Source organism: Vicugna pacos, chromosome 14 (genome assembly GCF_048564905.1).
Source record: "Vicugna pacos chromosome 14, VicPac4, whole genome shotgun sequence".
NCBI classification, from domain to species: Eukaryota; Metazoa; Chordata; class Mammalia; order Artiodactyla; family Camelidae; genus Vicugna; species Vicugna pacos.
In genome coordinates, this window is record NC_133000.1 from 34,932,296 (window position 1) to 34,959,057 (window position 26,762).

At 42.8% G+C, this 26,762-nt stretch overlaps 1 protein-coding gene across 2 annotated transcripts in view; it reads right to left on the bottom strand.

The window, feature by feature from the left end:
* Nucleotides 1-2,938: 2,938 nt before the first annotated feature.
* Nucleotides 2,939-26,762, bottom strand: part of LOC140701238 (uncharacterized) — a 166,165-nt gene continuing 142,341 nt past the window's right edge. The window contains exons 1-4 of one of the 2 annotated variants that reach the window (XR_012080202.1): nucleotides 5,867-5,915; nucleotides 5,630-5,775; nucleotides 3,685-3,745; nucleotides 2,939-3,155 (exon numbers count right to left, since the gene is read on the bottom strand). The gene's annotated coding sequence lies outside the window, so the exon portion shown is untranslated. Of the gene's footprint in view, nucleotides 3,156-3,684; nucleotides 3,746-5,629; nucleotides 5,776-5,866; nucleotides 5,916-26,762 lie in introns of those variants that run through there. The other variant, XR_012080201.1, reaches the window with a different exon arrangement.

Here is a 26,762-nt window from a genome sequence, read left to right on the forward strand (position 1 = left end):
GTCTGATCTTCCCACTACTAGGGCTGGAAAATCCTTAACACACAGGGTCCCCAGCTCCTCTGCATTGTTCCTGGCACCAAGCATTTCCCATGGCGATGGTCTCCAGTTCTCAGACACAGCGCTCTGTGCAGCCAATAACCTCCATTCGACCTTGATCATCTACCTGCCACGCCCACCAGGCTTCACCATACAGGCAGGAAAGCTGGCTTTCAAGTGCATACAAAGCCACCCCTGGTCTAACCTGGACTCTTCAGCAGCTTTTCCAGCATAAAGGCAGCCATGAAAGTGCTCAAAGTTTGTACATGAGCCACACTACCTCTCTCCATCTGTCTCCCCACGTATACTACTTAGCTATGACCATTTTGAGAGTCTTGGAAACAAATTTTTAAAAACAGAAAAGAAAGGATTCTGTAACAAGTACTTAATACTTTCAATTTTAAATGAGAAGTTACAAAGTGAGCATTTACAAACCGAATCTGCCTTCCTAGGTGTCAGTTTTAACAGTTAAATAATATAATAGCAAAAATTTCTCACTTAAAAAGTTAACAAAAACATCAACAATAATCTGGAATAAACTCAAAAACAATGCCCATGTTGTATATGGAGGAAGTACAGGACTGTACTGAGGGGTAAAGTAAGAAGTGTGAAAGTAGAGACATCAACCTTTTGTATGGAGGAAAGCAGTTTTGTAAAGATGTACGTTCTCCTAAAGATAATTCAAAATTACTAAAAAATCCCATGACAACACTTATCCTTTTTTTAACTTGAAAAAATTATATCAGAATTCTTCAGGAAAAATGAAGTCATAATAATAGCAAAGAAAAATAGGGATCGAAAAGCAAATCAAAAAATTGCACTGTCAGATATTAAATAAATTTTTACAATATGTAAGATATAGTGCTAGAGTAAGAAAGTAAGATTGACAGAAATAAATCATGAGCTCAAAAAGAGACTCTAGTGTACATAAGTATTTTTTACAGGTGGGATTTCAAATTAAAAAGCAAAGTATGAATTCAATAATTGTCTTGGTACAATCAGAGAATCCCTGGAAAAAACAAATTCTTTTCCAGTCATAATGACCACAAGAAAAATTACTGAAAGTGATGTAAATATTAGAAAGTACTAATAAGAGCAAATACAACTCTTTGCTCATATCAATTCAGCTTCTCCTCACTGTAACAAGTACCATTACCATCTCCATCTTAGAGATTAAAAAAAGCTACAGAAGAAATTTATACCATTATAAGAAAGCATTTCTAAGAATAATATCAAGAATAAAACCCAAAAAGAAGACATTTACTATCTAAAGGTTATTTTGGGCCACAACAAAAATGAACCTACTGAACAAATTGAAAGGCAAAAATGACAAGGGAAAGCTCTGTGATACATGTTGATGAAGACAAGGGGCTAATGTTCATAATATTCATAGAGCTGTCACAAAGCAACAAGAAGCTCCCTCACTTAAATATTTGCAAAGGACAAAAGGGATCATTCACTTTTTAAAAGTTAGGTGGCTAATGAGTGAAAAATGCTCAATAGCACATTGGTCATAAAGTGCAAACTAAAACAATGAAAATCATTTTGCTCATCATATTGGCAAATATTTGTAAAAGATATTCTAGCTAGTGTCCATTTTTGAGACAACAAACTGTGAGCGATCTTTTGGAGGATGACATGTCAATGGATATATAAACCCTGGAAAACGTGTGTACACACAGGCTGAACTTCACTTTTAGGAATCGTTTATTTACGAAAAGAATCAGTTCAAAAAGATGTACTCATCAGAGCATTTACACAGCACTGTTTACATTGGTGGGAAGAAATGCTGAAGTGGAATCTTACCCAGGGATAGAGAATTGGTTACAAAATTTATTCTACATCTTTTCATTCCCCACAGGAGAAGGAATTTCTAGATTCACTTGAAAGGAGCCTGTGATTTATGTAGTTGTCACATCCAAGGACTAAATTTCCAGAAACCTTAACTAAAGGAATACTCATACAAGATCACAGGAATGTTTGTACAAGAAGGATGCCAGTCAGACACCCTTTCTGACAGTGGAAAATGGAGAAAATTTAAGTGTCCACCATCAAGACAATGATGCGGTAAATCACGGTGAGCTGTGGCCACTAAAGTTCCGGTGTTTCGGCGTGGTCCAAGGCCTTGTCCACAGTACTCTCCCACGAAAGGTGTCCTTACACAAGAGACCAAACCTGCACATCAGGAGACCACTCTACTCTATCTGAAAGGACCAGGTGAGTCTGGAGGGAGAGGACGTCTGTGATATATACCTTAGTGAATAAACCGAGCTGCAGAAAACATATAGTATGGCCTTATTTTTCAATAAAGCTTATATACACACACATATACATAGATTTCTCATATACGTTTATGTATGTGTATATATATATGACATAGGCCTAAAGGTCATGAAATATATACTCCACATTGTCAGCAGTTTTTACTCTCAGGAAAAAAGGGGAAGGGAAATAGAGGACTTTCGGTACCACCACAGTTCTCTTTTCAGTATTCCAGTTAAGTTTACTTGGAATTTAAAAGTTTACTTAAGTCCAAAGTAAAATGGACGGGGATTCCACAACACAGAATGCTATAATGGTCATTAAAAATCATGCCAGCAGAGATAGAATACTGTAAAAAAAATTGTAATAAGCCGAATGGAAAATGGAGGTCTCCATACAGTAAACAGGCACACAGTGCTCGCTGGTTTTTATGACAGAGTTAATACACACTGATGAAAAGAACAGAAAATAGATTTTAAAGTGTTAATTATTATCTCTGAATACTGGGAACAGGATAGACCCTTTTGACCCTTTTTTCAGACTTTTATATTTAATACACATTATTTTTCATCTGAAAAATGCATTTTTAGATGTCTAGTACCACACATTGGAAAAAATACATGAGTACTTACAGAAACAAATAACTAGGAGACACCGCAACACCATCACACAGTGCAGAATGGGTGATCCTGAATAACACCACGCAGTTACATAAGGACCCAAAAAGTGAAAGCACCCGCTGTAACAGGGTGCGGCCCCCTTCTATTTGTCAGTTGTGCCTTCAGGGCTGAGGCAGTTCTGAGCACGGCCAGTGTCAGTGCTGGTGTCTGGATGGATGCCACTGGAGGTGAAGGCACCTGCAAGCCGAGAGAAAGAACAGAAATCATCCTCTGCTTTTTCTGTCTTGTTCCTTTTTCACTTTTAAAGAGAGGCGGAAATAAGATAAACTGAATCTTCCCTACTGAAATTTCAGTATTGAGACAGTTTTATATTGTTCACAACTTATATTCTGCCTATAACTGTCTTTTCAACAAACCATTATATTTATTAAATGTTAATTAACTCAGTTAATTAACTACCTGTTGAAACCTATTAAAGAACATAACATGCACTACGTGAAAGCACCACACCTGCAGTGACTAGCACAGCTGTCTTGACGACAGTGTAGTCAGCCCCCACCATCCCGTGGCCCTGAGCTCCTGATGCTGGGAAGAGAGCACGCTGCCGCCTCAGGCGGAGAAATATGGTAAAAGCATTTTCTGAAATCTACAGCACTGACAAAACATAACTGATTAATCCCAGGCTCCTTTGAGGCTGTCATTTTCCGTTTCTGGCCAACACAAGTCAATGAGCAGAACCACCCCATTCCCGAGTCATGGGACTCACGTGGGCAGCAGTTTTGGAGAAATTTCCAGGTATAGAATGTAAACCAACTATACATAAAACTCTGAAAAAGAAAAGATGCAATAATCTGATTTTGGAAGACACTCAATATATTCTCCTAAGCCTTAGTAGTTGGAAAGGCTGGGCTTCTCCTAAGCCACTTATTTATTTCACAGACATTGAGCATCTCCCACAAACCCTGCTTCCCTGTGTGTTGGGAGCCTCAGGCACATTGATGCTGTCTATCTTATAAGTCACAAGGCAGAGGCGTGTGTCTCACGCCTGCAAATCTCACACAGGCTCAACTCTGAGCTTCACTGTCTGATATTGGCCCCATTTTCTCACCTGTTTATTTGGTATCTGTTCTTCTGTAAGCTGCCTGAAATGCTTCTTGAAACAAGTCAGAAGAATGAGTGGGTAGAGAAATGGACAGATGGACAGGTGAGAGATGGGCAGACAAACAGGGAGACTCCAAGAGAAGGGGAGCAAACAAAATTTCCTATGCAAAACCCTCTTCTAGTCAAGGAAGAAAACCATCACGAAGAAGTGTGAAGAGGCAGGTGGCTTAGGACTGTTTCCTGGATTCCATCAAAAGTCACACCACGTGATGAGAGGGTAGAAGTATAAATAATAAAAGAAAAAAAGCATGCATGTTTGAAAAATATATCTACATTATGTACTTTCTAAAGAATAGATTTATATCAGCAAGGCTCAATAACACAATCTTTGGGTATTTACAGAAGTGAGAATCCCATCTCCAATCCGCAAGACATCCCTTCGGAGCACTGAGAGTCTACAAGGTGCGATCATAAAGCCGTCACCGCAAAAGCTGTGCTATCCTGCACTTACGAGGAATGAGCAGGTGTGCTCGGGCTGCACACTCGCATCATTTACACCCCACAGCACCTCTACGGGGTAGGGAGGCCTAGCGAGCCCCGTCTCTGCAGGACAGAAAATCAGTCTTGGAGAGGCTAAGCCGATCTACCAGTTCTCCATCTCACAATACTTGTCACTCCAGAGCAGGACTCGAACTCGGACCCACGTTTGTAACCACAGTACTACCGTACTTTATGTGCTTTTTGTGTGTATAATACATTTGTTTCTGGCATGAAAGGGTATTTAATAAATGATTGGTTGTCTTGTCTATCTCATTATCTCACAATCTTTATATTTTTGAATTGTACACTTCCCCTGGAGAAATGAACGGAAAGAGCAGTGGTCAGAATGAGGTGGGGCTCCATTCTTTATCTGTTACCTCATCTCATCCAAGTCCCCAAACATGGAGAAGGAGCAAAGGTTTTCTTCATCATTTAAAGAGAGGGCTCCAGTGATGGTGACTTACTCAACTCCAAAACCGAGTCTGGGGGAAGGGCACATGCAGCAACGAGAACAGTATCAACTGTAGGAAAGCGAAAAGAGCTCAGGGGATGGTCAATGGGTCAGCCTGATTTAATTTCAATCGATAATACAATAACACACTCTAAAAATACTAGCATGCAACGGATTTGATCTTTCTTGGCATCTAGCAAGTTTCCACAGCCCACATGTAACATTATCATGAACTAGTGAAAGGATGAGTCCACAGACAAGAAAAATCAATGCCACAGGCAGGCTGAAACCCAGGCTGGAAGAAAGGAAGGGAAAGGGCATAGTTAAGAAGAGGGGAAAGTCTGGGAAAAAGACATCATCACAAGGACTCTCAAGCATCATCCAGCAATCATATAATCATTCTTTCAAGAGAGAGTTACTTAGGTCCTATTTTGTGCGAGATTTTACAAAGAGCAGAGAGACCCCAGCGTCCATGGTGGCAGCAATTTGCGGGGCTATATTACAATTCAAATCCCGGTAACTTGCAACTTGTACTCAGTATAAAGGGAAAAAATAAAGTAAAATAATACTATGTAAACTCTACACATTGCTGAAAAAAAATTAAAGAAGACCTAAATACCTGGACACACAACGCAGATTCCTGGATCAGATTACAACATTCCTGGGATGGCAATGGTCCCCAGAGCGATGCAAACATACAACGTGGTCTCGATCACAATCCCAGTGGGCTCCTCTGCAGAAACTGACTAGCTGCTGCTACAATTCCTATGGGAATTTGAGGGTCTCAGTAACCAAAACGTACTTGAAATAGAAGAACAACGTGAGAGGACTTGTAATTCTCAATTTCAAACCTTACAGCTGTATCTCCAAGTGAGATTAGAGGCCATTTTTAAGTTATTATTTTGTTTATCCTTATTTTCTAAATTCTGTACAATGAATATACCTGTTAGAATAAGAAAAATAAAAAGTAAGGTATCTTTTAAAACTTGCACACCGATTCATTTATTGGGAAAAAATTATTTTAACTCTAAAGAAGTAAACAAATATCTAGTGAAAAAGGACTACTTAAAAACAAGTGTGCATTTACAATTTTCATAAATTCAAAACTGAAAAGCACAAACACATCAAGTTTCTTGGGAGACTCGTGAAAAATATTAATAATTATTTTCAAAAATTCTAATTGAAAAATGAAAACTCAAGAAAGGGAAATTCGTGATTGATAGGCAACTGCGAACACGTGGAGAGCAAAGGCCTTGAAATCACTGTTCCTTTAACTCTGCTACTAGCTCAATAGGAGAGGAAATTCCTCACTGAGGGGACAGTGGAATCCCATGCATAAGATAGGATACACAGTACAAACTGCAGTAGTATCGGGAGTGAATATGTTAGAAGAATTCTGAAGTTACAACATTGCTGAAAAACTATAAAAACACTGACAGACAGATTAAAACACACAGTCATACATATTATATAGAAACATGAACTCTGCTCCCATGTTGCATAGAAATACAAACATATTTGTTCATTTATGGGCACTGATTACTTTATCCCAGGTAGAATATTTCAACTAAAACAAATAATCAATATTATACTCCTATTGTCAAATGTACTTGATAAGTTACTCTGCTATGTAACCATATGTGTCTAAGATAGATCTAAAATTAGTGAAAAAGAGCTTTGTATGGTTTCTTGAATTCTTCTCAAAATTCCAAGCTTAATTTTAAAATAGATCTGAGCAGTATTTCTATATTATCTTTTCCCTTGTGAAATGAACAACACAGTCTTTTTTCAAAATTCTGTCCTTACAATCATTCACGAGCACAGTATCCTCACAAAACTGCTGGACAGCAGAGCACTATCCAGACACTGTGACCAAATAAATGAAACAGAAGGAAGACAGTGACCCTATTCTGGAGGGCTTATAGTCTGTGTCAACACTGGGGTTTTTACTTGATTGGTTTGATTGGGTAGCAAAATAAAATCAATCAAGTACTTTCTTCTTTGAGCATTCTATAAGTCATGACTGTTTTTAGTGTCATTAGCAGGAAAGACTTAAGCATGACTTGGTTAGGTCAACTAGCAACAATCATCACTGGAGAGTGAGTAATAAAGAAGTTAACTGATAGCAATGCTTCTGCCTACATGAGACCTAAAATAAATCTACACTGACATCCGAAAGGAAAATAAGGAGATGAGGTCCCCAATGAGAAAACAAACTAACAAGAAATCAAAAAAGGAAAGATGTATTCATTAACGATTCCAGGCAGTAGTGGAGCATGGTGGTGAAGATCACAGATTCTGGGGACAAACATGAGGGTCTGAACTCCCACAGCACTGGGTAGCTGTGACACTGATATTTCAGGGAAATTTTCTGCATCTCAGTCTCCTATCCATAGACTGGGGACAACAACCGTACCCATCTCCTAGAATGTTCCTACAAATTTAGATATTTTATACATAAAAGTTTAAATAAAATACTTCAGATTTTAAATAATACCCCAAAAGCAGAAGGAACAAAGAAAACAGAGATAAATTGGAGTTCATCAAAATTTAAAATTTGCTTCAAAGGGAACCATACAGAAAGTGAAAAAACAACACACTGGAGAAAATTTTTTCAGATCATTTATCTAACAAGGAATTTGTATCTCCAAATGAAGAAAAAACAACCCTACAACTCAACAATAAAAAGGCAACTCAATTAAAAGGTTAATAAAGTATCTGAGAAGGTATTTTTCAAGAAAAATATAGAAATGTCAAATAAGCACAATGAAATGATGTTCAATAGCATTAGCTGTAAGCGAAATCAAGTCAAAACCACTAGGAGAAACAACTTCACACTCACAACAATAGGTTATAATAAAAAAAAAAGGGTAACAAGCACTAATGAGGACACAGAGGAAGCGGAGCGCACAGCCATTGCTGGTGGGGACGTAACACAGCGTGGCCACTTTGGAAAACAGCCTGGCAGGGCCTCAGAGACTTGAACATTTGGTTTCTGTCTGACCCAGCAATTCTGCTCTCTGGGCACACACGTAAGAGAACTAAAAACAAATATCCACATAAATAATACCACATGAGTGTTCACGGCGACATTACTCATCACAGACAAAAAGCAGAAACAACCCAAATGCCTATCACCTGGTGAATGGGTAAACAGAGGGGCCCAGCCATACAGTGGAAAGTTATTCAGCAATAGCAAAGAATAGAATAGTGACTCAGGCCACAACATGGACAAACATTGAAAACGTTACTGAGTGTGAAAGAAGTCAGTCACAATAGACGGTTCCACTTATATGAAGTGACTCGATTTACATGAAATGTCCAGCACAGGCAAATCCACAGATAGAAAAGTGGCTCCTTAGGGCTGGGGGAGGATGGGGAAGATGGGAATGTCTGCTTATGCATACGGGGCTTCCTGTTGGGGGGATGAAATTGTTCTAAGATAGACTGCGATGCACAATTCTGGGCATAGAGTAAAAACCGCTGTACATTTTAATGGGTGAATTGTATTAAAACTGTTAAGAACAAAAGCACCTCGGGCCAGTACCTTCCATTGTAAATGCAAATTGCTAACTTTTATTAGAGGAAAAAGAAACTGCCCTCAGCATGAAAGCAGGAGATTAGCAAATGTGAGTTAACCGAAATTGGACAAGAGCATTTCACTTGAAAGAGTTGCTGAGTGTACACGAAATATTCAGAAATAGGAAAATCACCTTGACATCACAAAGAACATTCTGCTTCAAATGCAGATCAAGAATTCGGCAAGCCCAGCTGCCGGAAATGACCAGAGAAGAATCCTGGTTCATAAAACTAGCACCAGAGCCAACAAGGAATTGGTGGTGAGGAAAGTAGGTGGCGAATATCTGGAACAGTTTGCTGCAAATAATTTCTCCACCGAAAATATAAAAATAAAATGAAAGTGATGAAATGGTCTGTTGACATCACGTGAATGGGCTTCCTTCGGTGCTCGACTGTTCTGTAACCCAGATTGAGAGATTCAGGAGAATCAGCATGGCTCCTGGGGGTCCCCAAAGGACTGCCCACCAGCACGCTGACCACCATCACATCTACCAGGGTTGAATTGCAGGGAAGAGACCAAGTTCTGAAAGGTACAGGAAATGTTGACAAGGGAAGAAAAGGCTGAGTTCAGTCCTGGGACAGAGGCCCGCTGAGCAGAGGCCAGAAGGCTGCAGGTGAACTGCTGTAGCCCTGGGGCAGGAAGGGATCACGGGGGAGCATATCTCAATTCTCTTCTCTCTCTCCCTCCAGTAGGAGAGCTAAAGCCTGCATCCTCCTCACCGGGAACTGTGGGTTCTGGCTGGCGGAAGTCTTACAGACACGGAATGATTATTCAAGACTCTGTGGAAAAAGTCAAGAAATCGAGAGGGAGTAGGGAGCCATCTCCATGAGCCTCTCAAATGTTCCCATATTTATTGTGTATAATCAAAGGGAAAATTCGTTAACAGTTGTGAGAGAGTAAGGAGGAAATTCGGGAAAGACAGTATGAGGCAGAGATTGTAGAATACACAATGAGTACAAAGGATTAGTGTATCTTTAGGGAAGTCATGGGGTGAGGGGAACAAGATACATTTTTTATATGTTCATTACAAAGCAGACCACCAGACAAGCCAGGTCCTTGTTTTGGGGATTATAGACTATCTAACAGCACACAAGCCCAGCGTTTATAGCTGAGGGTCTCGGTCCTTTGCAACCAGCAGAGTGCTATCTAAAACCTCAACTACACAAGCAAAGCATTGTCTCTGCTTTTTAAGGCAACGAGACTGGAGTGAGGATGCACCGGCACTTGCTTACAAAGCAGTATCAAAGCATATTTTTTCTTCTTAAAGTTCAGAGGCGACTGGGCTGTGTTATAAATTGTTAACCCAATCATGGGCTCCCACATGGAACCATTATGGAGGACACCCTAGGATGACAAATCCTGGATGTGGGTCTTTTCCTGCCATCTTCAGCCACTCTAGCAGGGTCTAGGCACATCCGAGAATAACGATCCTACGGAACCACCCACTCTCTTAACTCCTGGTGCTTGAAACTTAATTTTAGCTCTACACAACTTAACGTAGAAAAGTTTCAGAAATAAAAGATATAATATTCCTTTTATATCTCATCATATTACTGATTTTTCTGATTGCTCTATGCTGCTTCTACTTGGTAAAACACCTCATTCTGCAGGTGAATTCAGTAATTCCCATTGTGCATTTCTAGCCAGTTTGGGCTCGCTAACTTCTATTGGTCAAATATCGATACACTTAATTGATTTCTTTGTTTATCAATTTCAGCCAGGTGGAGAGGGATTGTCACTCGTTTCCTCAGCTCAACCTCAACTCTTTTCTCATCAACTCAGGCCTCCTGAAAACAAAACAAAGTATTTGTTTCCCTTCTACTCTTTCCACAAACCCAACAGGAAACATCAGCCTGGAGAAAGAATTCAACACAAATGTTAAAACAAAAATCTATAAACCTGAAGCAACTCCATCTCCGAATCATGATACACAATGACATGAGAATAATTGTGTCAGCCACAAAGCATGAGGGAGCCTGACTACTGATTCCTATTCTTCAAAGGAAGGAAGGAAGGTTTTCGTATTTTTTATTATCATTCTTGGTCATTGTTTCTGATTATGCCAAAAAATAGTTTATGAAATAATTATGCACTGCAATAACAGATTTTTAATGTATCAATTTTAGAAGGCATTCAGAGGGAATAGGAAAACCCACCTCTGTAAAACATGCAAAATTTCTTCCCCTGTTAAGAACACGAATACAAATTGCAACAGAGAATTCAAATTCTTGTGGAGAGGAACAAAAGCCACAGAATCAAAGCAAAGTAATTACAATGAGTAAATTTAAAATTCACTGAACAAACATGCTCAATGCATACAAATAATTTCAAAGGCACACTGCAAACCATTCACTTAATGATCTGCAGGCTAGAGGAAGAATTTCCCTCTTTAACAGACAACAGAAATCATTAGGGTGCCCCACCAAACCTGGAGCAGAGAACAATCAGGTTTTTAACAGTTCTGATAAATCAGCATGTTCTAAAGATCAAAATCCAGAAATTTTAAACATTCATTCAAACCACAATGAACCAAGCACTTAAAGAAAAAAAAAACACAAAGAAACTAAGCACAGAGATCATTTAGATAGATCAATGAGAATTTCTTGTACCGCTGGAAGAAAGAACAGGCTATAACCTTTTACTTGAAAAATAAAACTTCTTTTAAAGATAAATGCTAAAACACATTTCATCATTCATGTTGCCTTTAAAAATCTGAGGTACTTGTATCTGATCAGAAAAGCAATTCTGAGTAATAGTATGTTACAATTCAGTGCCAGTTTGCTTTAGAAGAAAAGAGAAAAATTACTGTTTCTCATTCTGCACAAAGTTTAAAGTACCTCCCTGCCTCTATCTCCTCCCATTTCCTAAACTCAATCTCCCTAAACTTTCTGAAACAAGTATGAGAAAGTCTTATTCCCAATATGCCAAATGACAAAAGAATATCAATTTATTTGTGTAAATATATGCCTACACCTTGAAATGGAGGCGAAAGTTATCAGAAGTCTATATGGAACTTCTTTCTACCTTCCTGAAATCACACACACAAACGTTCACACAGACACAGACACATACCCCCTGGGTTACTGGGCACTTCACAAGCTTAGTACTTACCACTTGTAGAAGATAACTTTGTAGTTAATTTAAAATACAAATCTGTAAGCTTTTGAAAGTCTTCATCATCTGCTAAACCATCTAAATATCAAAGAGACCCAATTAGCCTTCTCTGTAGAATGTAATTCCCTATGATGGCAAAACAGACCTTAAGAATTACTGGATTAAAGATTCATGTTTATCACTACCTATGATCGTTTTTAAGCACATTAACAGATTCAGAAATGTATGTCTCATCAACAATTATTCCTATAGAAATAGCATATGTGTTCAATTGTCTATAAAGTGACTAGTTCCCATGATGGTGTTTAAGAGCTATTTTGTGTATAGCAATATTTATATTCAAGTGCAGAAAAGGAGGGTGTGTATTACTCAGTTGTAGAGCACCGGATTAGCATGCACAATGTCCTGGCTTCAGTCCCCAGTACCTCCAAAATATAAATAAACTAAGTGCATATTTAAAAATAAGTATAAACACAGGGAAATATACACAAAATGTTATGATATATCACAGAGAAAAAATGTGACAATGAGTGTGTATATGTCCATGAATGACTGAAAAATTGTGCTGAACACTGGAATTTGACCCAACACTGTAAAATGATTATAAATCAATAAAAATGTTAAAAAAATAAAAATAAAAATAAATAAATAAAGTTGCAAAACAAAAAAAAAATAAGAATAAAGTTATAAAAAAAATGCAGACTAAAAACCACTGCAACCTAGGTGCTACAATTATACTAAAAAAACAAGTGTTTCTATCAAATATTCACTATATGCCAATCACAGAGACAACCACAAGTCACACCTGGAGCATCACGTGTGATTCTCAACAACCTTACTAAGTAGACACGGATGAGAAACCCGGCTCTGCGGATGAGGAGACGGAGCTCGGAGGAGCCGGGGACGCTGACCGTCCTGCTCCGTGTGACACCGCGTCAGCCCAGGGCAAGCACTGACAGTGCTGCACTGAGGGGACACCCAGCTGCATGGACACTTGGGGTACTGGGGAGCTCCAGAAAACACTAAAAATTTTTCAGTGAAAAACCAGCTAAAATATATAACACTGTGCCGCATCCCTTAAACAGGGAACGTGAATGAGACCTTTTTGATGCCTCCGTGTCCTTTCTGTCATCATCAGTTACTTGCCCTCACAGCGCGACCAGTGAGGATCTGGATCCCATATGAAGTGCACTCAGATGGCAGAGCTTTTAAAGCTGTTTTATGAAGTTTGTAAGACTCTGTCTATGCTTCACAGTGGCGGTCATCCATCACTTCTCACCAGTGTGGATGTACCACCTGAAATCATTCCTTTCTGCTTTTTAAAATCCCTTCATCTACTCCAGACTTTTCAACAGCAAAGAAGCAGCTCAACCACAGACACTGGATAGCTTTTCACCAAATGGACTCGAACAGCCCATCTGACTACCTGGAAGCCCTTGTCTTCTATTAAACCCACTTCCAGGTACTTCATCATTTTCTGATTGGTGGACTCGGCCTCTGACTGGCCTACTCAGAGAGCTCCCAACCTCACATCCAGGGGTGGGAGAGGACCCTGCTGTTGGGGGTTATCAGTGAGGAAGGTGGACATCCTTCAGCCACGTCTGCACGGGTAGAAGTGCCACAGCGTGCTCAGAAATTATACCGTCATCACCCCTGGGCTCCCATGGACTGGTTTCACATTAACCAAACTCATGAGACACTGATGCAAGAAAACCAGAAACTTAACTTTTTAATGTAACAGAAGACGTGAATCTATGAACCAGACTGAAATATCAGAGTTCAACCATGAGTACATTTTCTCCTCCACGGCCCAATCACGGGCAGGCAGTCACATGGCAAGCATGGACAGAAACGGAGCAGGAAAGGTTTCTAGATTAACTCAATGGACTAAATTTCTATTATACGAACAGATCTACTGCCCAGAAGTCAAATAACGCCAATCACGGTGCACTCTCCGTGGACAGTGGCAAGACATGACAATGAGCACCCGTGTAACTCTCCTTTCCCTGTCCTTTATTGGCTAACTGATGCACAGAGGTACAAAGATTCAGGGATGCTGATAACGCTAAACACCCAAAGCCCATCTCTGGGAGCATCAAAACCAGACAGCCAGGGTTTAAATACCAGCTCTGCCAATTACTAGTTCTGTGATTTTGCCAACTTACTTACCCTCTGTGTGCCTCAATTTCCACACTGTAAAACTGGGATAATAATCAAACCTTCCTTACTCGCTTGTTGAGAAGATTGAAGGATTCATTTCTGTAAGACACTCAGAAAAGAATGTAGCACATTTTGGGTGTTCAACTAATGTCAACTTAATATCAAAGTGATTTACAAGTCTCCCCTCTAATCATCTTATGTGTTTCCTGGCTAGCCTAAGTCCCAAAGAACATCCTTATTTCTCCTTTTATAAACTCTTGGGGAGCACCCTTATGATCCATCCAACCACCTGTTTAAACTGAGGGAGGGGATGCCTCCTAAACACTCCTCTGGGCCATGGAGTGTGCTTCTCCCTTCACACCCCTGGCCCCTGGCCCACAGTTAGCACTCATCACACTAACAGAGTGAGGTGTGAGTCCGGGGAGACAAGTGGGGCATGTGAAACCCTTCCTTTCACTCCAGTGTTGGTCACCATTGGGAAGCACCTGGGATGCTCAGCTTCATGGCAGGAAAGCCCTATGCATGAAGGGGCATGTCTTCTCAAGGGAAGGCTCGCTGTGGCCCAGAGCTTCATGGGACAGGGTGAGTCTCTACTTCTGGGACACAGTATCATGACACGCATTTTCTCACAGCCTTGAAGTTCATGGAGAACGTGGCTTCATCATTAACAAAGAAGTCATTTATCGCCTGTCTACTCTTTTGTGTCATCTCTCAGTTGGCTGCTGGAGACAACATGTGTATAATTATTGGATCTCCTTAAGCCCCAAAATATATGAAGTAACAAATAATTCTGTGGCTTAACATTGGTTCAGGGTGACTGTGTAACAGTTTTTACTCTGCTGATGCTAAATTATGGGTATAGGAACTATGGAACCTCCTCAAATATCTTTCATCATAAAAACAGCTCTTCTTATTTTCCTGTATATTCCTGTCTTCACCACAAAGAGCAGATACTATAAATTCCTGATGTAGGATGAGGCTGCCGCCACAAACTGACTCAGCTTGAAATTAATATCCAAGATGAAGCAGCGGATACACGTAAATATTCACGATTGTCAAGTCTGCTCACGGGTCTGGGCCCTTCACTGCCTGAACGGGGGTGAAATCCCCACCCGTGTCTGGGAGAGATACACGGCTCTTCCCGGGGTCACCCAGGCTTCACGGGCTATTTCCCCCCACAGACTGGCTTCAACGATTAAAAGCTCTCAAGGTATTTACACCATGCAAAACTAAAAGACATTTCTGCAGATGGAGCACTTCTCAGACTTAAATCTTTTTTTGCCTACAATCACCCAGGGGGAAAAAAGAAACATGACTCTGCAAAGTCTCTGACCCTCACCACTCACAGGAGTAGAACGGCCACAGCAGAAGATGGCTCTTCACATTGCAGGATGAGAACAAAATAAAGACGCCCCAACAGGCACTCCCAGAGACAGCGCTCAGCAGTCTTCTGCACAATCACGGTTGTGCAGCCCTCATCACCTTCTATTTCCAGAACACTTCACCAGCCCAAAAGAATCCCCCTATCACTAGCATTCACTCCCTAATCCCCCTCCACTCAGCCCCTTCCAACCATCACCTGCTCTCTGCCTCTGCATGTGCCTATTCTGGGCATTTCAGATCACTGAAATCAACAATTTGTGACCGTTTGTGTCTGCTTCCTTTCAAGTAACAAGCTGTTATCAAGGCTTGTACATTTTGAAGTGGTATCAGCATCTCTTTCTTTTTTTTTTTTTGAAAACTTTAAAGATTATTAGAAGGTGGTAAGTACTATCAAAAAGAGTAGAGTGGAGCATAAGTGATTGGGTTTCAAACGGAAAAGTGTGGGTTGAATAGTCAGGGTGGACTTCCAAAAACAGGTGGCCTTTTTCATTTTCCTCTTTTTTTTTTTCTTTTTAATTCATTCTTACGTGTGAATAATGTTCCACTACATGGAGATACTACATTCTGTTCATCCATTCAGCAGCTATTTATGGACGAGGTCCAGAAAAATGAGTGTAAGAGGTGACTAGCATGGATGGCATTTAAGCAAAAGCAAAATGTGCTTTCAAAAAAAGCCAACAAACAGAGGCACAAGGAAATTCAGTGCGTTTCTGAGCAAAGTGCTTGCTTGCTTCGGCAGGACTACCATGCAGGACTGTGGCGGATATTGGCAGGAGTCATGGTGTGGGAGTCACCTGAGAAGACACCCTACTGCAAGTAGCTCAGCCAATTCTCCTCCCTCATCCTGTATTGTTAGAGCAATGTTTCTAGGTTACTCTTATTTCAAGTAATAGCACTTTAACTGCATATCTGATCATCTCCATCAGACCACCTTAACTCCAAGCCACAGAAAATCATTCACTGACCGGAGCAGCTCCAGGACATAATGGTGACGGATTAGGGAGTCCTGTAGCATTCCAGCCTGCAGGCACAAACCCCACATGTGCCCTGGTGATGTCCAGAAAATAAAATGCATGGAAATATCTCACTGTTTGTACACGACACCTGCCCTCAAATTGCCCCAAAATCATGCTGGCAAAGCACTACTCAACCCTCTCACTACAAAAAAAAAAAAAAGCTAAGAAGGCAAATTTAGGCTCTTCCATTGAAAACCAGCAACCATCACTGCCAGTATCTGAGCTGGAATGCTCCTGACTTCGAAAACCACTGCGCAGTTACTTTTCAAGCATGAAACTCATAGATGTATTCCATGTAGATGATATTGCAGTAGGATTTTTGTTTTCAAAATTTCCACTTGCAACATTAGCACAAGAAAGTTTATGTTTAGGCTTTAAAAAAAATCAATTATCCTCCACTTTCTTAATTTTGAACTTATTATTATTTTATCAATTGGGCTATGCTACGTATTATAAACCATTTGATTTCTGAAAACAAGACCTTTATGACCTCACTATTTCAGAGAAAACATTAACGATTCTTTGAGAGGTGGGGCCTGGGGCGCCCACTAACAGCTCTTTAAATACTGACAAGGATGTGCTATTAAGTAATGCAAAGGCTCTAACTCCACATTAGCTCAGAAAGCAAAGAAACTACACCAAAGACTTCCTTAAATATTTTATATACTCCTATTCTTTTGAATATTAAATTTCTTAAAAGATATGATTTTTTTGAAAAAGAAAACAGCTGTATTAAATTTCCTCTCACCAAGAAAGCAATCTTTATGAAGAAAAACACCCCTATGTAAATCGAAATGCCAGGACGTTTCTATCTAAGTGAACATCCAGATCTGAACACAAACCTAAATCCAATCAGATCTCACTCGAAGGAGCTCAACAAAGTCCTGGGCAACTCTGGAAATTAGCTCTTTTGTTCCAAATGTTGGCTGAGCTAAGATCATCACACTAGGCAGGGAAGGAGAGAAGAGGACAGTCCAGCTGGCGGCCACCATCCGTTTTCTTCCAGGCACTAAGTGCCTCTAGGGCGGCCCGCTAACAAGCCCCCCATAAGAAAAGCCGGCATCCACACTGCCCCTGCCGTCCTCAAGAAGCCCCGATGCCCATATTCCAGCCTGTGAATGGTCTTCTAATGATCCCCCATTTGGTGGCACCCACCGCCTCTTCGCCGCTACACAAACACACAGAGCCACGGCAGCCTTCCCAAATCACAAATTTGATTACATCAACCCCCACTTCAAATGCTTCAGAGGCTCCCTGTTAGAGTTCTAGCCCCACCCCAGACCCTGCTCACCCAACCTCACCTAAGTACACAGGTCCTCAGTGACCTCAGGGGCCCCCTGACCTGCTCCTACTTCCCACTTGCTCCAGTCTCATTTTGACTGTTTCCCAAGGAAGCCTTCCCTCCCTCCAAACTCCACAATTTGTTCCTCTCTTCCTAGAACATTCTAGGCTAAGTCAACTTCTGACAATGCTAAGCTCTCAAGAAGCAAATACATTTAGCTTACTAATGTGGCTACACTCTGTCTCCCCTAGACTCACAGAAGTGCACGTGTAATGAATAAATGAATGACGGGTTGGGTCTCAAAGGGACAGACATACATGCTCTCTCCTGTCCCGACCCATCTGTCTGTAGAATATCAGAAGCAAAACCAGAAGTTCCTTTCCTGAGGGTCACTTCTGTTGACACCCTTCACTGCTTACTGTGTCAGTACTAGTAAAACTCAACTTATTCCAAAGCCCTACATCCTGGACTCTCTCCAGTGTCCTCCCCAGCAGGGGCTCCCTCCACCCTGAACCACATAGGGCACTCTCCCCGGGTCCCCACGCCAAAAGCTTCCAGGCCTCTGCCCGGGCTGCACCTGCGACCTGAGCCACATTCTTGACTCCTTCTCCTGGCTGACTCTTACTCTGTCCTCACAAATGAATGTAGAGCCCATTTCTTCCAGGAAGTCCTCTCTGATAATGTCCTTTATGTCTTGTCTGGCCTCTATCTATAGCAGCAGTACATGGTGACCAACTGGGTGTTTGCCCGCTCCTTTGAGACCACGAACCCTTGGGGACCACGTGGGAAGGAGTGAGAGATTACAAGACGGTTGAGGGAAGCAAAAAGCAGAAATCACAGTCCAAGTCCCAAATTCAAGGATACTTTCTCATAAAAAAGTATAAACTATTTCACACGTGTGCAATTTGGCTATTATTTTTGTGGCTTGTGGACAGCAAAAACTTGGTGTTCTAGTCCAAAACCCAGGTTACATGCAAAGAAATGTATATATTCATATCCAAAGGAAACCAGAGCTGCTCAACAACAGTTTGCAGTTAGAACTGAAAGGAATTTTGATAAAGGCAATCTCTCTCTCTCTCTCCTTTCTTTTCTGGAATCATATAATTTTAGAAGTATTTGCGTGACTAACAGATGGCTACAGCCCGTGATTCTGCACTGGAGTGTTTGGGGCTGAGGAAGACCAGATTACATTCACTCTGTAAGTGCAATCACACCAACACACTGATAGGTGCCGTGGTCGTGCAGCTGATGTTCCAAAGCAGGCAACCTTATTCGGTAAGAGAACTCTAAATAGAAAGGAAGAAATGCAATGTCCTATACTGAATTTCATTTGCTATATGCTGATAGTATATCTTGACTAATGAAACCCAAAAATAAATTGTCAAGTCGGGTTTCTTCATCTGACCGTTTTATGCTAACATTTGATATTAAACCCTCACTCCATATGGAAAGCTCAGGCCTACGCTGCAGCACGGTTACATCACGTGGAAGAAAGCCGACCAAGGGAGAATTGGAGAGTTCCCTGTAAAAGCTGCGAAGTGTGGTTTTGAACCTATACATCATTTGCAACCACATAATCGACAATGGAGTTAGACGTTACCTTTTTGGGGCGAAAAGCACTGCATGCTTCAGAACCATCAAAGAACGCTGAGCTTTGTGAAACAGTCCTGAGGCACTTAAATCATACTTTTTCTGAAAGGCTCCTAATCTGACCCACTTCACCATTCCAAGTATAAGAGGGAAGTACTGGAAACAGTAGAGAGAACATGACCTTGAAGTCTGACAAGGTCCTGCTTGAATCCTGCTACAGAATTTACCAATCGCTAAGCAGACCAATTCCTTAACCCCTCTGAGAAGGCTTCCCAATCTGCAAAAGGGTGCTGCCACCGCCCACCTGGGAGTCATGGATGTGAATGAAATACGCAAGTAGGGCGGCCGACTGGTACCTGACACGGGGCCTGGCTAGTTTCCCTCCTCTGCCCTTCTCCCCCTTTAAACTTGCACTGATCCCCCTGGTAAGGATCAAGCCCCCGGAACAGACTGCCCCTATCTTCTGTGTATCCCTGGATACATGCCTTACCCTTAGGAGGCCAGAAAAACAACTGCCTCCTCCCAAGTCACTAACAATATTCTTGAGAGTCTGGGTATTTTTAACTCTAGTTTTCAAGGAGACTATTCCAGAACTTTCCAAGCACCATTCTCCAGGTTGGCTCCCCTCCCAGTGCCCATCCTTCTCACCTCAGATCCTCTGTCTGACTGCCTTCTGTTCATGGGAAAGCAAGTCCGGTAGGGTGGGGACTCCCTAGGCCTCCCTCCCTCCCTCACAGGTGACTGTGACTACCTTCTCCCCACTCCAACTCCAGCTTCTGAGGATTCTAACCTCCCGTATCCTGCAGCCTCTACATCTTCCCAAGACGCACAAGTGGCCACGACCCTCCCTTCAGATTTCTTTCTGGCTGGCCCTGCCGACCCCCAGGCCCCTTAAGGATAAATGGCATTGCTCTGAAAATGGCAAACGCCGCTGACTGACACACCAAAGCTACATGGTCTGGGCTTTCCTCCAACCCAGGCACAGCCCTGCCCCCCCCTCAGCCTCAGTCTGCAGCCCTCGAGAAGATCTAATTCACATGCAAGGCTGTGAACACCAGCTAAGAATGACGACTCCCAACGTGTATCTCTAGTCCGGCTCCTTCACTTGAGCCCCAGTCTCATAGAGCCGAGTGCCTCTTTGAAGTCCTAACTTGGATGAAAAATGGCATCTTAAAAATGCCTCATGTCCACCATTTACTCTGGAATTTGATTCCTGGCAGGTACCTCTCAGACTCTTCATTTTAGTTACAGCCCCAGCACCCACCTAGATGTCTGAGGTCACATTCAATTTCCCCTGTTCCCTACCCCCGTCCCTGCCCTGGAATCAGTCCTGTTATTTCCGACAATAAGCCCATCTCAAGTGTGGTTCTGCAGGGACCATGGCCAGAACCCCACAAGCTCACAGCATGGTGCACTGAATAACAGTCCTCCGTAGGGTGCTCCCTGAAGGGGGAGGCATCTCCTGCCGCTGGTCACCTCAGAAGGCATGGATTCTCACACAGGAGGCCCAGGAGAAGGGACTCAAGGTTTTCCCGTGGTCTGAGCTTTGAAGGGCCCGAGGTCTGGGGGAGCTCCTAGTTAGCAGACACACTTGCCAGTGAGCAGATGAGGATGGGGGAACCCAGGCAAGGCTGTCCTCACTCCAACTCCTGGGCTCTCGGGAGCCACGGGAAAGGCCTGTGTCCAGGGTACAGCCCGGCCATCACAGATCCCAGCCTGCAATTGCCAACCCGGACAGCCTAGACTCCATCTACTTGAGACACTTATTTCTGTTCTGTTCCCCACCCAGAATGTGATGGACTCATTCAGATATTCTGACCTGTCTTAAGAGAGACAAATTCAGTGAAAAATGAAGTGTCCACATTTGGACCAGAGCATGAAAGGAGAAACAAGGCCTCATGTTCAGCATGATGGTGGTGGCCAAACCCTTTCACCGGGTGAGATGAACTATGGTGAGGGTGAGAATCCAAGGTCCTAGGTCTGCCAAATCATCTTCCTTCACTGTTGTCTGGGGTGTTGGAGACTGACTAACACAAACTAACGACACCGCTATCAGTGGTGGACGTCAGCTGCAACAGAAACGGATTCAGCTCTTTACTGCCAGCATGGGTTAAAAGTAAATGCCGGGGCAGGGAGGTCTGCACGGCTGCTGGGGCAAACCACAGACCCAGCTCTGAATGCCCACTGACTGGAACAGAGAGGAAGCTACGGCCCTTTAAGCTGTCCCTGTGTCCAACAGATCCAGGTGAGCCAGCTACTTAGGAGAAGGCCATGTATTCCTGATACTCAGAAAAACCAGCCTCGTAAAGGGAACAAATAGTGGCATGGATTTTAGAACCTATTCTGCCCCTTTATGTAGGCAAAGTAAAGTAAATGGCACGGGGAAGTTGAATGCAAAAAAAAAAAAAATTAAAGAACCAAACGGTGACTGCTTCCTCCAACAGCATCCCCTGCAGCTGCTCACTCCCGAGACGGCCACTTCCTCACCAGTGACCGCCGGCCAGGAAGCGAAGTCACGCACTTCACACAGAGACAGCCAGGAATAGCGGGCCGAGCACGTTTCTGTAAAAGCAAGAATCGAGCAAGATGCTGCAGAATTTGACTTAACAAGTTTAAATACTCCATGAAAAGAATACCTCAGCAGCCGCCTAAATCAATTCGCATCTCACTTTTTCAAAACAATCAAATTTAATAAGGACGCATTTGTCACAATATAAAAGTAGGACCAAACAGGTTCCTCAAAGCAAGGATTTTAACAGGTATCAAACACCAGTGGGTAATGTGCTAACAAAGTAAATATTCCAAAATATTAGAAAATAAAAAATTACTAGGATAATACATGGATCAAGACAGCTGTTAAGTTTTTGCTTTTAAAAGCGATTGAGACAGCACGGATGGTAATCTGTCTATTTCCAATGCAGGGTGTGCACAGCCCACATTTCCAGATGCAACAACATGCTCACTGGGCAGTACAAGTGAAAAAGGAATAAAGAAAAAGGAAAAGAGGAACAAGAGAAAATTAGAAACACACAAGAACAAAAATGATTTTGACAGCATGTACAAGAATTTACGTGAGTCTGTGAGGCCAGGAACACGGGGATGGTGAGACTCAACCACACCTCCTGCTCCAGGGAAAGCAGGGGCCTGAGGGGAGCGGCGCTGCCCGTGGACCCCAACGTGTTCAGCGCCCCTAACCAAAATTCCACCTACAAGAGTCTAGGCAGATTTTGAGCTACAATTATGTTCGCATTTCAGTCTGGACCGTTTTACTCACTTCCACCAAGAGTAGCAGGAGAGAATTAGGCTCTGCTCCTGCAACATATCATTGTTTAAAAAATTAATGACTGTGGAATACTAAAAGCAACAATGGGGTAAAAGTGACTGGAGGAGAATGTGCTTGACCCGAGCTCACTGGCCGCATTACCTCACAGACGTTCAGATGCTGGCTGAGCTCTTATGGTACCAGAACAGACAGACCCAAGAGGAGGGAGGTTTAATGCGCTGCTGTATTTTGATGCCGGGAGCCATGCCTGGTACACGAGGTTCTGGGTAATCAATGGTGACAGTGCCAATCACTGTGGGCTAAGTACACATCCGGCTAATCCGCCAAGTCCCAAGGGCAGACTTCAAAAGACAAAAACAAGGTGGCATTCTCTGGTGGGTCTGCAGACTCAGAGACAAGCATTTGTTGAGCAAAAATGTCACCAGTGCCTCCTATGACAACAGAGGAGGCACTGGCGTGGGGGCTGGAGCAGGGTTCCAGGCTTCCACTGCTCACTCACCAGTCTGTCCAGGGGGAGAAGGTGGTCCCTGCTTACGTTGCACCGATGCACCTACCTTGACTAATGCCTGGGGCCTCAGCAGGAGTTGACAGGTGAGGGGAACGGAGCCAGACTCTGTGTACCACGGTGCTGGCAGCTATGCCCTCAGCAGTGCCCAGGCTCCTAAACATGCTAGCTCATCCCCAAGAAGCAGATGGGGAGTGCGGGCATGTAGATCACAGGGCCCTGAGAGGACAAGTACAGATCATGGCCACGACATGCCTCTCCCCTTCCTTAAGCCATTGAGGTATTACTGGGAGGAACAGAAAATTCATCCAGAACCCGCTAGGTTGTCTCTCGCAGGTGGAACTCGTGTCCCCTGTGCTTCTCACTCACAGGGCTGGTCTAGACATTCTTTTTTATCAATTCTCTAGCATCTTCTCCTCCAACTTATCAACAACCAGAAAGTAGGATCTGATCTTAGGTAAGTTCAAGAATCACACAGCACTTCCTTCACGGCGGTCCCAGCAGCATGTGCCAGGTTCTGCGACAGTTACCTGTGGGACCACCATGAGCCCTCTCCAGACTCAAGGACAGAGGCCGTAGGACGGGGGGACACAGCTTCCCTCACTCTCCCCAGCAAATGTGTCCATGTCTCGGCAAAGACATCTCACCCTCTTCTGCCCGAGGTAAAACACGATAGATACACCGGGAAACAGAGCAGAAGGTGGAGGGGTAGGCAGCCCAGAAGAGCTCGTCTGTATTTCCGAGGCAAAGTGGGGCCTTTGACTTAATCACAGGGACAAACTGAGAATGAACATTTCCCTGCTCTGTCCCAAACACCGTGATACGCCTTTCCCTGCATAAGGAGTTCATTCGGAAGTCCCTGGCAGTGTTTCTGATGTCCTAACTTGACATGGTGGCTGTCGGGCAGGAAGAGAGGCCTTGAGCCGAACAGGTGCTGGTCCTGGGAGGCAGGAGACACCGGCTCCAGCCCCAGCTCAACCAGCGCCTCGTTCCGCCTCTCGGGGTTCAGCATCTCATCTATAAGCAAAGGGATGAGACTGTCCCAGGGTAGGCTGCCCAACAGAAATGAAATGAGAGCCATGTAAAGAAAGTTTCCCAGTTGCCACGTTTAAAATGGTAAACAAAGTAACAAACCAACAAACAAAAACCAATACTAGAAACTGATTTTAAGAACAGATCTTACTTAATCTACTGTATGTTAAATACTATCATTTTGACATGTAATCAATATAGGAAGTAAAGAGATATTTTATATACTTTTACTAGACAAGCCTCAGCGTCTGATGTGCATTTGACCTACAGCACATCTCAGCTCAGTCCAGCCTCCTACCCAGTGCTCCTAGCATCCGTGGATTTGGCTACTTTATTGGACAGCAACTCCAGAGTTCTCACCATGGTCCTGGCTGTAAAGCGGGAGTAAGTGTCCACACTAACCCTAAAAGGATCTCTCTGAAACAAAGGCGGATTCACTTTGAAATGTCTGTAAACCGGCGGGCTGCACCTCCCTCCCCCCTTGGCTACAAGACAGACTTCTTCCTTGCTGATCCCTTTCTGGATGTATGGAAGCAATCCGGCACACAGCCAGGGTGGACTGTCCTCCAGGTAAACTTTCCTGCTCTCTGTGTCCAGTCTCATGAATTCCTCCTTCTCAAACGGGATGCAGAGGGGGATCTTGTCCCTAGATTTCTTGGGGCCACCAGCCAGCCACTTGGACTTGAGCAAGATGAAGAGTGACTCAGTGAATTTCTCGATCCTCTTCTCCACCACCCTGCAGTCCTCGTAGTTTGAAGGCAAAGTCGTTACGTGGCTGCTCGACTACCTCCACATGCAGTACAAAGACAAAAAGCTGAGTCAATATCGAGGTGCCATACAGCTCCTCTGCACGTGGAGCTTCTCGAAGGCCTTGGCAGAGAGACAGTCGGTAATGGTGACAAGGCCCACAACATTGCGGTGGGTCTGGAAGATGCTCCACCCAATATCGGGCACATAGTGGTGCCTGTAGTGGATTCAGAGTGTCCACTGGGAGCCAAATGGGCTGATATGGCTCACCAAGGTGAGTAGCTGATAGATGCAAAAGAAATTCTCCTCTGACATGATCTCTAAGTATTGGACCACAATGGGACGAGTCTGGTGGTCCTCAGCACACTGCACGTAGTCAGGGATGCTCATGTTGCAGGCCCTGCCGAGAGGGGAGAGGAGATCGAGGTACATAATCTGCTGTGTGCTAAGGGCCCATCTGGGTTGCTGTGACCTGGTGTGTACCAGCCAGAAGGCAAGGGAAGCCAAAGCAAATCCAACGATACAGTTTGTTCTCAGAGTCTGCACATGGCTACTATAGCTCGGATCACATTACCCAGCTTTTGGTCTAGGCTTCCTGCCTCTGCAGAGAAGGGTCACTTCTTATTTTATATTTTCAAGCACCTAGCAAGGCCCTGATGCAAAGTCACTGCTCAAAAATGCTGAATAAAGAAATGAACAAAGGAAATGCTTTCCCCAACCCCCTTCAGCAGAATATAAAGAAAAGGACCACAGTAGGATCAAAAGATGTGGATTTCTATCCAATTTATTTGAACTCCTAAGCTTCATAATAATGGATAAGAAAACTTGCCTTGGGGAAGAGTGTACAGTTCAGTGGTAGAGCACATGCTTAGCATGTACGACGTCCTGGGTTCAAACCCCGCTACCTCATTAAAAAAAAAATGACACAAATAAATACACCTAATTACCCAGCTGAAAAAGTATTTTTTAATTCAAAACTCAAAAAAAACCTTGCAATTGACACAACATTGTAAACTTGACTATACTTCAATTAAAAAAAATCCTTGCCTTACAAGAATATATCTGGATTACGGATGTTTGAAAATGTAATATGCCTAGGGTACCACCTGCATAAAAGTAGGTGACTGTACAAATGTTCTATCCCTCATTAATGAGATATAATTCCTTTGGGTGGGTTATAACCTCTCAGAGCTAATTTTCTCAGATTAAAAATATAAATATTACCAGATTCTCAGTACTGCTGAAGAATCAGATAACCCTAAGAAAGCATCTGACCCACAGAGATTACTCAATAAATGTTTGTTGAATGAATGAATAAACAATCAAAGTGAATGCTGCTCCCTGCCACAAACCATCATAATGGTACTGCCTGGAATTCCCAAGCCCATGTACACCCGACTCTGCACTAACAATGTGGGTGACCTGGGCAGGCCTGTGTTCTTCTCTAAGCCCCAGTTTAATCATGAATAGAAATAAGGGCAATAACACAAACCCCAAATTGTTAGTGAGCCAGTAATGAATTGTACCCCAACACTGCAAGATGGAACCATTAAGAAACCTGGGCAAAGGGTCCATATGCCCTCTCCATATAATCTCTTACTACCACATGGGAATCTACATTACATCTCAAAATAAGAAGTCTAATATTTTAAAGAGGTCATTGAGGTTAGGTGAGCTCACTGTCTCAAATAAGGAACACACTGTACAAATAGGACAATGCCCAGCCCATGAGATACACTCAGTTAACATTCCCACTGAACCCACTAGTCCCTCCAACTTCAGAGCAAGAGGATGGGTCCTCGTGGCAACAGGCCACAGCACCTGAATCTAACAAAGCTAATGGTGTCCACTTCCAAGAGCCCCTGTCATCAACCTTGTTCTAATTTTCTATTTGTAATTTTTTACTTTTCATTAAATTGAAACTCCCAATTGCATAGAATTCTTACCAGATATCATGATGGCAGCCCTTCAAAGCCTGACCACAGAGATCATGATGGCAGCCCTTCTTGGTGAAACAATAAAATGAAAAGTCATTTCCACAAGACCTCTGTGTAAATCTA